We start from the raw sequence: 10445 nt of genomic DNA, 5'->3' as shown, positions 1-10445 counted from the left end.
GTCTTCCCAGCAAGGTTTTTTTTTTTTTTTTTTTGAAAGAGTGCAAACAGCCATGCATTCATTGGACGCAAGGCAAACAATACACAATGCTTAAGTATATGTCGTTTACCAAGATCGTGGATGATACTTTTTTCAGTCGTATTTAATGGGATATTTTCTCGCGTTGTTTTAGTGGACATTTTGTACTCCTGAACTTCTAGCCCGCCAAAATAACTTCTCTGCTTCAGTTCCATGATGCTTTTTGATGTGTTTTTTGTAATTTTACAGTAAAAACATAACTAGAGTTTAGGGGAGTGGATTATCATCATCTTCAGTACAGGACATTTGTGCGAGCTGAATTACTTCATTATCTAGAATTCCGCATAGTGTCCGTCTTTCATGCAGTAAGCTCTTGGTTCTCTTCCTCTTCCATGTCAGGAGTTTGAATTGAAAGAGAGGTAAATAATTGTATGCATTGTTGTGTGCCTAAATGTAACCTGTTCTGAAAGACATGAAAACATGGAAATGTTTCATTAAATACTAAGTGTAATAAATGACAAGTAATCATTTTTATTAAATTAAAGCAATGAATAAATGACTTTGGATAATCATTGGGGTTTGTTGATTTGAAAGTGTTCTGACAAAGATGAGTGAATCGATGTAGAATGTTCAAAAATTTTTGTTTGTAAATCAGTATTAAACGTTTCGCATTTCTCAGTTTCACAATTAGCTTTTTTTTATAAAATATAAATATATTGTGTAAAATATAAATTATGATGGTTGTAAATTCCTAATAAATTTGTATTTACAAGTAAATAAGACACATGAATGCACCAAAGTAGCCATGCAGTATACCTGGATTGGGCAAAGCTACCCACCCCCACCCGCCCTTTTACTTACGTTTCAATTTAAATGGAAAGTTAATTAGTTATTAAGTAAAGTTAGCTTAATATACTATATATATGCATTTGGCACTTGACCCTGTCAAACTGGCTTACTGGATCCTTTCTATCTGGGACTGAACTTTAAACTTGGGTGAAGAACAGTATACGTTTTCAACCATTTAACCAGCTGACAACCTCGTTACACAAATATAAGATGTTAAAACATGGAAATGTAGTTTCTATAAACGCATCTTTTAACAAAAGTACAAATAACTGCAAAAGAGAGATATCCCCCTTGCCTATGTGCAGCTCAGACCAGATGTTTTCCATCACATCTGGAGAGTTGTCCCGGGTTGAATTCTGTGGTTTGAGGAGACTGCTGGTGGCAGGTCTCTATGGAGTAGGCCTTGACAGATTGTGGATGTAGTGTTTAAAAATAGCACCCAACTGCAGAGCTACCCTCCCAAAGTTCCCACCATTGTGCAGTCTGGGAACACAGTGGTGGCCAAACCCCCTGCAACAGGCCATCCCATAGACATACCCAGAAGAGCTTGTCAACTCAGCCCCTAAAAATCTGGTGTTTGAATTGTGCTCTGCACAATTGCAATATGCAATAAACCTCCAGTGGTATTGTTTAATTTGAGTATTTACCAAATATATATTTTCTGTAAGAGTAGCCCCCAATATTACCAACTCCCAAAGTTCACCCATAGTATTTTTCAGTCTCTATGAATTTTGTTGGTAAATAATTGTATGCATTGTTGTGTGCCTAAATGTAACCTGTTCTGAAAGACATGAAAACATGGAAATGTTTCATTAAATACTAAGTGTAATAAATGACAAGTAATCATTTTTATTAAATTAAAGCAATGAATAAATGACTTTGGATAATCATTGGGGTTTGTTGATTTGAAAGTGTTCTGACAAAGATGAGTGAATCGATGTAGAATGTTCAAAAATTTTTGTTTGTAAATCAGTATTAAACGTTTCGCATTTCTCAGTTTCACAATTAGCTTTTTTTTATAAAATATAAATATATTGTGTAAAATATAAATTATGATGGTTGTAAATTCCTAATAAATTTGTATTTACAAGTAAATAAGACACATGAATGCACCAAAGTAGCCATGCAGTATACCTGGATTGGGCAAAGCTACCCACCCCCACCCGCACTTTTACTTATGTTTCAATTTAAATGGAAAGTTAATTAGTTATTAAGTAAAGTTAGCTTAATATACTATATATATGCATTTGGCACTTGACCCTGTCAAACACAAACATTTGCCAAATTTACTGGCTTACTGGATCCTTTCTATCTGGGACTGAACTTTAAACTTGGTTGAAGAACAGTATACGTTTTCAACCATTTAACCAGCTGACAACCTCGTTACACCAATATAAGATGTTAAAACATGGAAATGTAGTTTCTATAAACGCATCTTTTAACAAAAGTACAAATAACTGCAAAAGGGAGAGATCCCCCTTGCCTATGTGCAGCTCAGACCAGATGTTTTCCATCACATCTGGAGAGTTGTCCCGGGTTGAATTCTGTGGTTTGAGGAGACTGCTGGTGGCAGGTCTCTATGGAGTAGGCCTTGACAGATTGTGGATGTAGTGTTTAAAAATAGCACCCAACTGCAGAGCTACCCTCCCAAAGTTCCCACCATTGTGCAGTCTGGGAACACAGTGGTGGCCAAACCCCCTGCAACAGGCCATCCCATAGACATACCCAGAAGAGCTTGTCAACTCAGCCCCTAAAAATCTGGTGTTTGAATTGTGCTCTGCACAATTGCAATATGCAATAAACCTCCAGTGGTATTGTTTAATTTGAGTATTTACCAAATATATATTTTCTGTAAGAGTAGCCCCCAATATTACCAACTCCCAAAGTTCACCCATAGTATTTTTCAGTCTCTATGAATTTTGTTGATGGTCGTGACTACACCTAAAATAACTGGTGATATAAAGTCATTGCACTATTTACATGACTAAGCTCACTTGTGTTCTGTGGTTTTTATTCAGCATTGAACAAATAAATTGGAAAAGTTTCAACTGTAATGTTTGTGAATGAAAAGCAGTCACGATGCTTAAAATCATGAACCATCAATGTGAGCTGCACTGGCCTTTGGCGCCCTCTTGTGTATAAATTGCAGATGCTGCAACACAATAATGCAGATAAAAAGTTAACCTTTTGATTTTACAGTTTGTTTGGGGTTTTAGTACATTATCCAAACAACGGGGCCCCGATAAATGTCACCAACTCCTTCCCAGCAACAGCCCTGATTTTCAACTCTTAAGATGTCAACAAGAACCTGTTTTGAGTGAATTTGATTCACAGGTCTTTGGACTACTTTCTTATCACACCTAGCATATCGCTTTTTAAAAAATAAATAAATAAACAGTCAGGTGACAGAGCTTTCAAAGCGACTTACGTTTACCACACATTAATAGCTTGTCTGTTATAGATGAGATTTGTTAAAAAGAACGACAGGTTTAGCAGCTGTGGCAGCTTTACTTTGATCAGGACCTGGGCACTTAAAAAGATGTGCCCTATTATATTTCTTCAACCTCCAGGATGCTACTGTGCTAGAAGCCACCCCAGATCAAACTTGAACCCATAACCGCTAGCTGAGGAGATCAGTGCCTTACCCATTAGACCACTGGAACTGTATTGGAGTGCCTCACTTGCCCTATTAATTCTTCATGTCTTTCAGGTGGCCTTTTAAAAAAAAAAAACACAGTCTTCTTGGTGAATGACATCAAAGGGCCAGGTGGCTTTACGTTTTCATGACCGGGATGTGAACATTACCCCTTTTTTGAGGGGCTCAGGCATGTATAGAAGTTAAAATGCCTTAGCAGAGAATGGTTTTGATCCATCGATCTCTGGGTTATGGGCTTGGCACACTTCCTCTGCGCTACTCTGCCAATCATTACGAGCTTCTCGTCATAGATTAGATATGTTGAAAACTATGACAGTTTCAGCCTAGAAATATGGCAGCTTTTCGTTGAGCAGGACCTGGGCATGCATATAAGTTAAACAGTGTTCGCAGAGGATGGTTATAACAAAATGCACACTTTATCATAGCTAACAAAATGCAATCAACTGTCTAAAGCAAAATACTAAAAACTCCTCAAATAAATAAACACCCCCCTCTGATTTTCAACATCATTTCCTCTGGCACAGCACAAGATTGGAAACTGAAGTGCCACCTCTTTCTTTGTTCACTGACACATGGAATGTGACCTTTCACTGCATTGACCAGTGTGATCAGGGAGTCGGGTAAAGTATTCAAACAGCAAAAATAATTTTAAGAAGAGTGAACCTTTCTGTACGTTCAAGATATTAATAAACTCTTAACTACCTGTTCTGTGTTTACATTTAGGCACACATACTAGCTAGTCCAGGGGTGCCCAAACTCGGTCCTGGAGGGCCGATGTCCAGCAGAGTTTAGCTCCAACCTGCCTCAACACACCTGCCTGGAGGTTTCTAGTATGAGCTTGATTAGCTGGTTAAGGTGTGTCTAATTGGGGATGGATCTAAACTCTGCAGGACATCAGCCCTCCAGGACCGAGTTTGGGCACCCCTGAGATAGTCTGTATTAGCAGAAATTTTTTGAAATCTGCAACAGTTTTGGCAGCTTATCCTCAAGAAGGACCTGGGAATGTGTGGAAGTTCCACAGGCTTAGCAGAGGATAGTTTCGATTCGATTCGGTTCTCTAACCCGAACCCCAGATGAGACTCAAACCCACCATCCCTGTCTTAGGAGGCCAGTGCGTTATCCATTAGGACACTGGGGCTGTTGTGAGATGCTTCACTTAACCCACTAATTCTTCATCTCATATAGGAGGCCTTAAAAACACACTCCCAGAGTCTTCTGGATGAACGACTACTATGAGAGGAGCAAGTCGCTTAAGTTTTTCACGACCGGGCTGCGGGAGCTCAGGCATGTATTAGAAGTGAAAAACTCTTAGCAGAGGATGGTTTCGATCCATCGACCTCTGGGTTATGGGCCCAGCAAACAAATCAGACAGAGTCTTCTTGATGAAATATGAGCGCTACAAGTGGACTTATGTTTTCATTCCCACACTGTGGAACTTTCCCCTTTTTCAGGGACTCATGCAAGTATAGAATTAAAATTCTTTGCAGAGGATGGTTTAGATCCATGAACCTCTGGGTCATGGGCCCAGCACACTTCCGCTGTAAGCCACCCCTGATGGGACTCGAACGCCCAATCCCTGGTTTAGGAGGCCAGTGCCTTATCCATTAGGCCACTGGGGCTGCCGCGGGGTAGCCTTATTAATAATCCCTCTCATTCAGGTGATCTTTAAAAAAAAATCAGATGGAGTCTTCTCGATGAACGCCTGCTAAGAGAGTTATGTTTTCTCTTCCACACTGTGGATTTTGCCCTTTTTTGCTCATTTGCCTTATTAATTCTCCCTCTCATTCAGGTGGAATTAAAAAAAGTATTCTGATAGAGACTTCTGGATGAACGCCTGCTATGAGAGCAACAAGTGGTCTTAGGTTTTCACTCCCATGCGGTGGATATTGCCCCTTTTTGGGGTGTTCAGGCATGTATAGAAGTTCAAATGTCTTAGCAGAGGATGGTTTCGATCCATCGACCTCTGGGTTATGGCCCAGCAAACAAATCAGATGGAGGCTTCTCGATGAACGCCTGCTAAGAGAGTTATATTTTCTCTCCCACACTGTGGATATTGCCCCGTTTTGCTCACTTGCCTAATTAATTCTCCCTCTCATTAAGGTGGAATTAAAAAAAAATTCAGATAGAGATCTCAGGATGAACGCCTGCTATGAGAGAGCAACAAGTGGCCTTAGGTTTTGGGGGACTCACTCAAGTATGCCAAAGCTGGATGGTTTCGATCTATTGCTCACTGGGAAATGGGCCCAGCACGTTTCCGCAGCGCCACTCTGCTGTAAGCCAGCTGAGACAGGACTCGAACCCACAATCCCTCAATTTAAAAAAAATTCAGATAGAGACTTCTGAATGAACACCTGCTATGAGAGCAACAAGTGGTCTTAGGTTTTCACTCCCATGGGGTGGATATTGCCCCTTTTTGGGGGGTTCAGGCATGTATAGAAGTTCAAATGTCTTAGCAGAGGATGGTTTCGATCCATCGCCTTCTGGGTTATGGGCCCAGCATGAGTCCGCTGCACCACTCTGCTGTAAGCCAGGCTTCTCGATGAACGCCTGCTAAGAGAGTTATGTTTTCTCTCCCACACTGTGGATATTGCCCCGTTTTGCTCACTTGCCTAATTAATTCTCCCTCTCATTAAGGTGGAATTAAAAAAAAATTCAGATAGAGATCTCAGGATGAACGCCTGCTATGAGAGAGCAACAAGTGGCCTTAGGTTTTGGGGGACTCACTCAAGTATGCCAAAGCTGGATGGTTTCGATCTATTGCTCACTGGGAAATGGGCCCAGCACGTTTCCGCAGCGCCACTCTGCTGTAAGCCAGCTGAGACAGGACTCGAACCCACAATCCCTCAATTTAAAAAAAATTCAGATAGAGACTTCTGAATGAACACCTGCTATGAGAGCAACAAGTGGTCTTAGGTTTTCACTCCCATGGGGTGGATATTGCCCCTTTTTGGGGGGTTCAGGCATGTATAGAAGTTCAAATGTCTTAGCAGAGGATGGTTTCGATCCATCGCCTTCTGGGTTATGGGCCCAGCATGAGTCCGCTGCACCACTCTGCTGTAAGCCTCCCCAGATGGGACTCCAACCCACAATCCCTCAATTAAAAAAAATTCAGCTAGAAACTTCCGGATTAACGCCTGCTATGAGAGCAACAAGTGGCCTAATGTTTTCACTCCCATGCGGTGGATATTGCCCTTTTTTGGAGGGCTCAGGCATGTATAGAAGTTAAAATGTCTTAGCAGAGGATGGTTTCGATCCATCGACCTCTGGGTTATGGGCCCAAGAAACAAATCAGATGGAGGCTTCTCGATGAACGCCTGCTTAGAGAGTTATGTTTTCTCTCCCACACTGTGGATATTGCCTCTTTTTGCTCATTTTCCTTATTAATTCTCCCTCTCATTAAGGTGGAATTAAAAAATTTATTCAGATAGAGATTTCTGGATGAATGCCTGCTATGAGAGCAACAAGTTTTCTTAGGTTTTTACTCCCATGCAGTGGATATTGCCCCTTTTTAGGGGGTTGAGGCATGTATAGAAGTTCAAATGTCTTAGCAGAGGATGGTTTCGATCCATCGACCTCTGGGTTATGGGCCCAGCAAACAAATCAGATGGAGGCTTCTCGATGAAAGCCTGCTAAGAGAGTTATGTTTTCTCTCCTACACTGTGGATTTTGTCCCTTTTTGCTCACTTGCCTTATCAATTCTCCCTCTCATTAAGGTTGAATTAAAATATTTATTGGGAAAGAGACTTCTGGATGAACGCCTGCTATGAGCGCAACAAGCAGCCTTAGTTTTTCACTCTGATGCGGTGCATATTGCCAATCTTTGGGGGACTCAGGCGTTTAAAGAACTTCAAATGTCTTAGCAGAAGATGGTTTCGATCCATCGACCTCTGGGTTATGGGCCCAGCATGATTCCGCTGCGCCACTCTGCTGTAAGTTACCCCAGATGGGACTCGAACCCAAAATCCCTCAATTAAAAAAAAATTCAGATAGAAACATCTGCATGAACGCCTGCTATGAGAGCAACAAGTGGCCTTACGTTTTCACTCCCATGCGGTGGATATTGCCCCTTTTTGGGGGGCACAGGCATGTATAGAAGTTCAAATGTCTTAGCAGATTATGGTTTCGATCCATCGACCTCTGGGTTATGGGCCCAGCAAACAAATCAGATGGAGCCTTCTCGATGAACGCCTGCTCAGAGAGTTATGTTTTCTCTCCCACACTGTGGATATTGCCCCTTTTTGCTCACTTGCCTTATTAATTCTCCCTTTCATTAAGGTGGAATTAAAAAAAGCATTCAGATAGAGACTTCTGGATGAACGCTTGCTATGAGAGCAACAAGTGGTCTTAGGTTTTCACTCCCATGCGGTGGATATTGCCCCTTTTTGGGGGGGCTCAGGCAAGCATAGAAGTTCAAATGTCTTAGCAGAGGATGGTTTCGATCCATCAACCTCTGGGTTATGGGCCCAGCAAACAAATCAGATGGAGGCTTCTCGATGAACGCCTGCTAAGAGAGTTATGTTTTTGCTATGAGCACAACAAGCAGCCTTAGGTTTTCACTGCCGTGCAGTGGATATTGCCCCCATTTTGGGGGTGTCAGGCATGTATAGAAGTTCAAGTGTCTTAGCAGATTATATCTTCGATCCATCAACCTCTGGGTTATGGGCCCAGCACGCTTCCGCTGAGCCACTCTGCTCTAAGCCACCCCAGATGGGACTCGAACCCACAATCCCTAAATTAAAAAAAAAAATTAAGATAGAGACTTCTGGATGAACGCCTGCTATAAGCGCAACAAGCGGCCTTAGGTTTTCACTCCCGTGCAGTGGATATTGCCCTTGTTTTGGGGGGCTCAGGCATGTATAGAAGTTCAAATGTCTTAGCAGATTATGGCTTCGATCCATCGACCTCTGGGTTATGGGCCCAGCAAACAAATCAGATGGAGGCTTCTCGATGAACGCCTGCAAATAGAGTTATGTTTTCTCTCCCACACTGTTGAAATTGCCCCTTTTTGCTCACTTGCTTTATTAATTCTCCCTCTCATTAAGGTGGAATTTAAAAAAAGCATTCAGATAGAGACTTCTGGATGAACGCCTACTATGAAAGCAACAAGTGGTCTTAGGTTTTCACTCCCATGCGGTGGATATTGCCCCATTTTGGGGGGTTCAGGCATTTATAGAAGTTTAAATGTCTAAGCAGATTATGGCTTCAATCCATAGACCTCTGAGTTATGGGCCCAGCACGCTTCTGCTGCGCCACTCTGCTGTTAGCCACCCCAGATGGGACTCGAACCCACAATCCCTGAATTAAAAAAAAAATCAGATAGGGACTTCAGGATGAACGCCTGCTTTGAGCGCAACAAGCAGCCTTAGGTTTTCACTCCCGTGCAGTGGAAATTGCCCCTTTTTTGGGGGGCTCAGGCATGTATAGAAGTTCAAATGTCTTATCAGATTATGGTTTCGCTACATCGACCTCTGGGCCCAGCATGCTTCCGCTGAGCCACTCTGCTCTAAGCCATCCCAGATAAGACTCGAACCCACAATCCCTGAATTAAAAAAAAATCAGATAGGGACTTCAGGATGAACGCCTGCTTTGAGCGCAACAAGCAGCCTTAGGTTTTCACTCCCGTGCAGTGGAAATTGCCCCTTTTTTGGGGGGCTCAGGCATGTATAGAAGTTCAAATGTCTTATCAGATTATGGTTTCGCTACATCGACCTCTGGGCCCAGCATGCTTCCGCTGAGCCACTCTGCTCTAAGCCACCCCAGATGGGACTCGAACCCACAATCCCTGAATTAAAAAAATATTAAGATAGAGACTTCTGGATGAATGCCTGCTATGAGCGCAACAAGCGGCCTTAGGTTTTCACTCCCGTGCAGTGGATATTGCTCTTGTTTTGGGGGGCTCAGGCATGTATAGAAGTTCAAATGTCTTAGCAGATTATGGCTTCGATCCATCGACCTCTGGATTATGGGCCCAGCAAACAAATCATATGGAGGCTTCTCGATGAACGCCTGCAAATAGAGTTATGTTTTCTCTCCCACACTGTGGATATTGCCCCCTTTTTGCTCACTTGCCTTATTAATTCTCGCTCTCATTAAGGTGGAATTAAAAAAAGTATTCGGATAGAGACTACTGGATGAATGCTTGCTATGAGAGCAACAGGTAGTCTTAGGTTTTCACTCCCATGCGGTGGATATTGCCCCTTTTTGGGGGGTTCAGGCATGTATAGAAGTTTAAATGTCTTAGCAGATAATGGTTTCGATCCATCAACCTCTGGGATATGGGCCCAGCAAACAAATCAGATGGAGGCTTCTCGATGAACGCCTGCTAAGAGAGTTGTTTTCTCTCCCACACTGTGGATATTGCCCCTTTTTGCTCACTTGCCTTATTAATTCTCCCTCTCATTCAGGTGGAAATAAAAAAAATATTCTGATAGAGATTTCGGAATGAACGCCTGCTATAAGAGCAACAAGTGTCTTTAGGGCTTCTCTCCCATACATTGGATATTGCCCCTTTTTGGGGGGCTCAGACACTTATTGAAGTTCAAATGTCTTAGCAGAGGATGGTTTCGATCCATCGACCGCTGGGTTATGGGCCCAGCACGCTGCCGCTGCGCCACTCTGCTCTAAGCCACCCCATATGGGACTCGAACCCACAATCCCAGAATTTAAAAAAAGGTCAGATAGCAATTTCTGGATAAACGCCTGCTATGAGAGCAACAAGTGGCATTTGGTTTTCACTCCCATGCAGTGGATATTGCCCCTTTTTGGGGGGCTCAGGAATGTACAGTAGTTCAAACGTCTTAGCAGAGGATGGTTTCGATCCATCGACCTCTGGGTTATGGGCCTAGCACGTGCCCGCTGCGCCACTCTGCTGTAAGCCAGCGGAGACAGGACTCGAACCCACAATCCCTGAATTAAAAAAAAA

At 42.6% G+C, this 10445-nt stretch overlaps 1 non-coding gene across 1 annotated transcript; it reads right to left on the bottom strand.

Annotated features, from left to right (window-relative positions):
- Positions 1 to 10071: 10071 nt before the first annotated feature.
- On the bottom strand, positions 10072 to 10143 carry trnam-cau (transfer RNA methionine (anticodon CAU)). Its single transcript has one exon. It is a non-coding gene; the product is annotated as a tRNA-Met (tRNA).
- Positions 10144 to 10445: the final 302 nt, after the last annotated feature.

Source organism: Sinocyclocheilus grahami, unplaced genomic scaffold (genome assembly GCF_001515645.1).
Source record: "Sinocyclocheilus grahami isolate Dianchi unplaced genomic scaffold, SAMN03320097.WGS_v1.1 scaffold383.1, whole genome shotgun sequence".
In the NCBI taxonomy this organism is placed as follows: domain Eukaryota; kingdom Metazoa; phylum Chordata; class Actinopteri; order Cypriniformes; family Cyprinidae; genus Sinocyclocheilus; species Sinocyclocheilus grahami.
The sequence above is the reverse complement of the archived record's forward strand: the minus strand, read 5'-3'. Positions and strand labels throughout refer to the sequence as shown.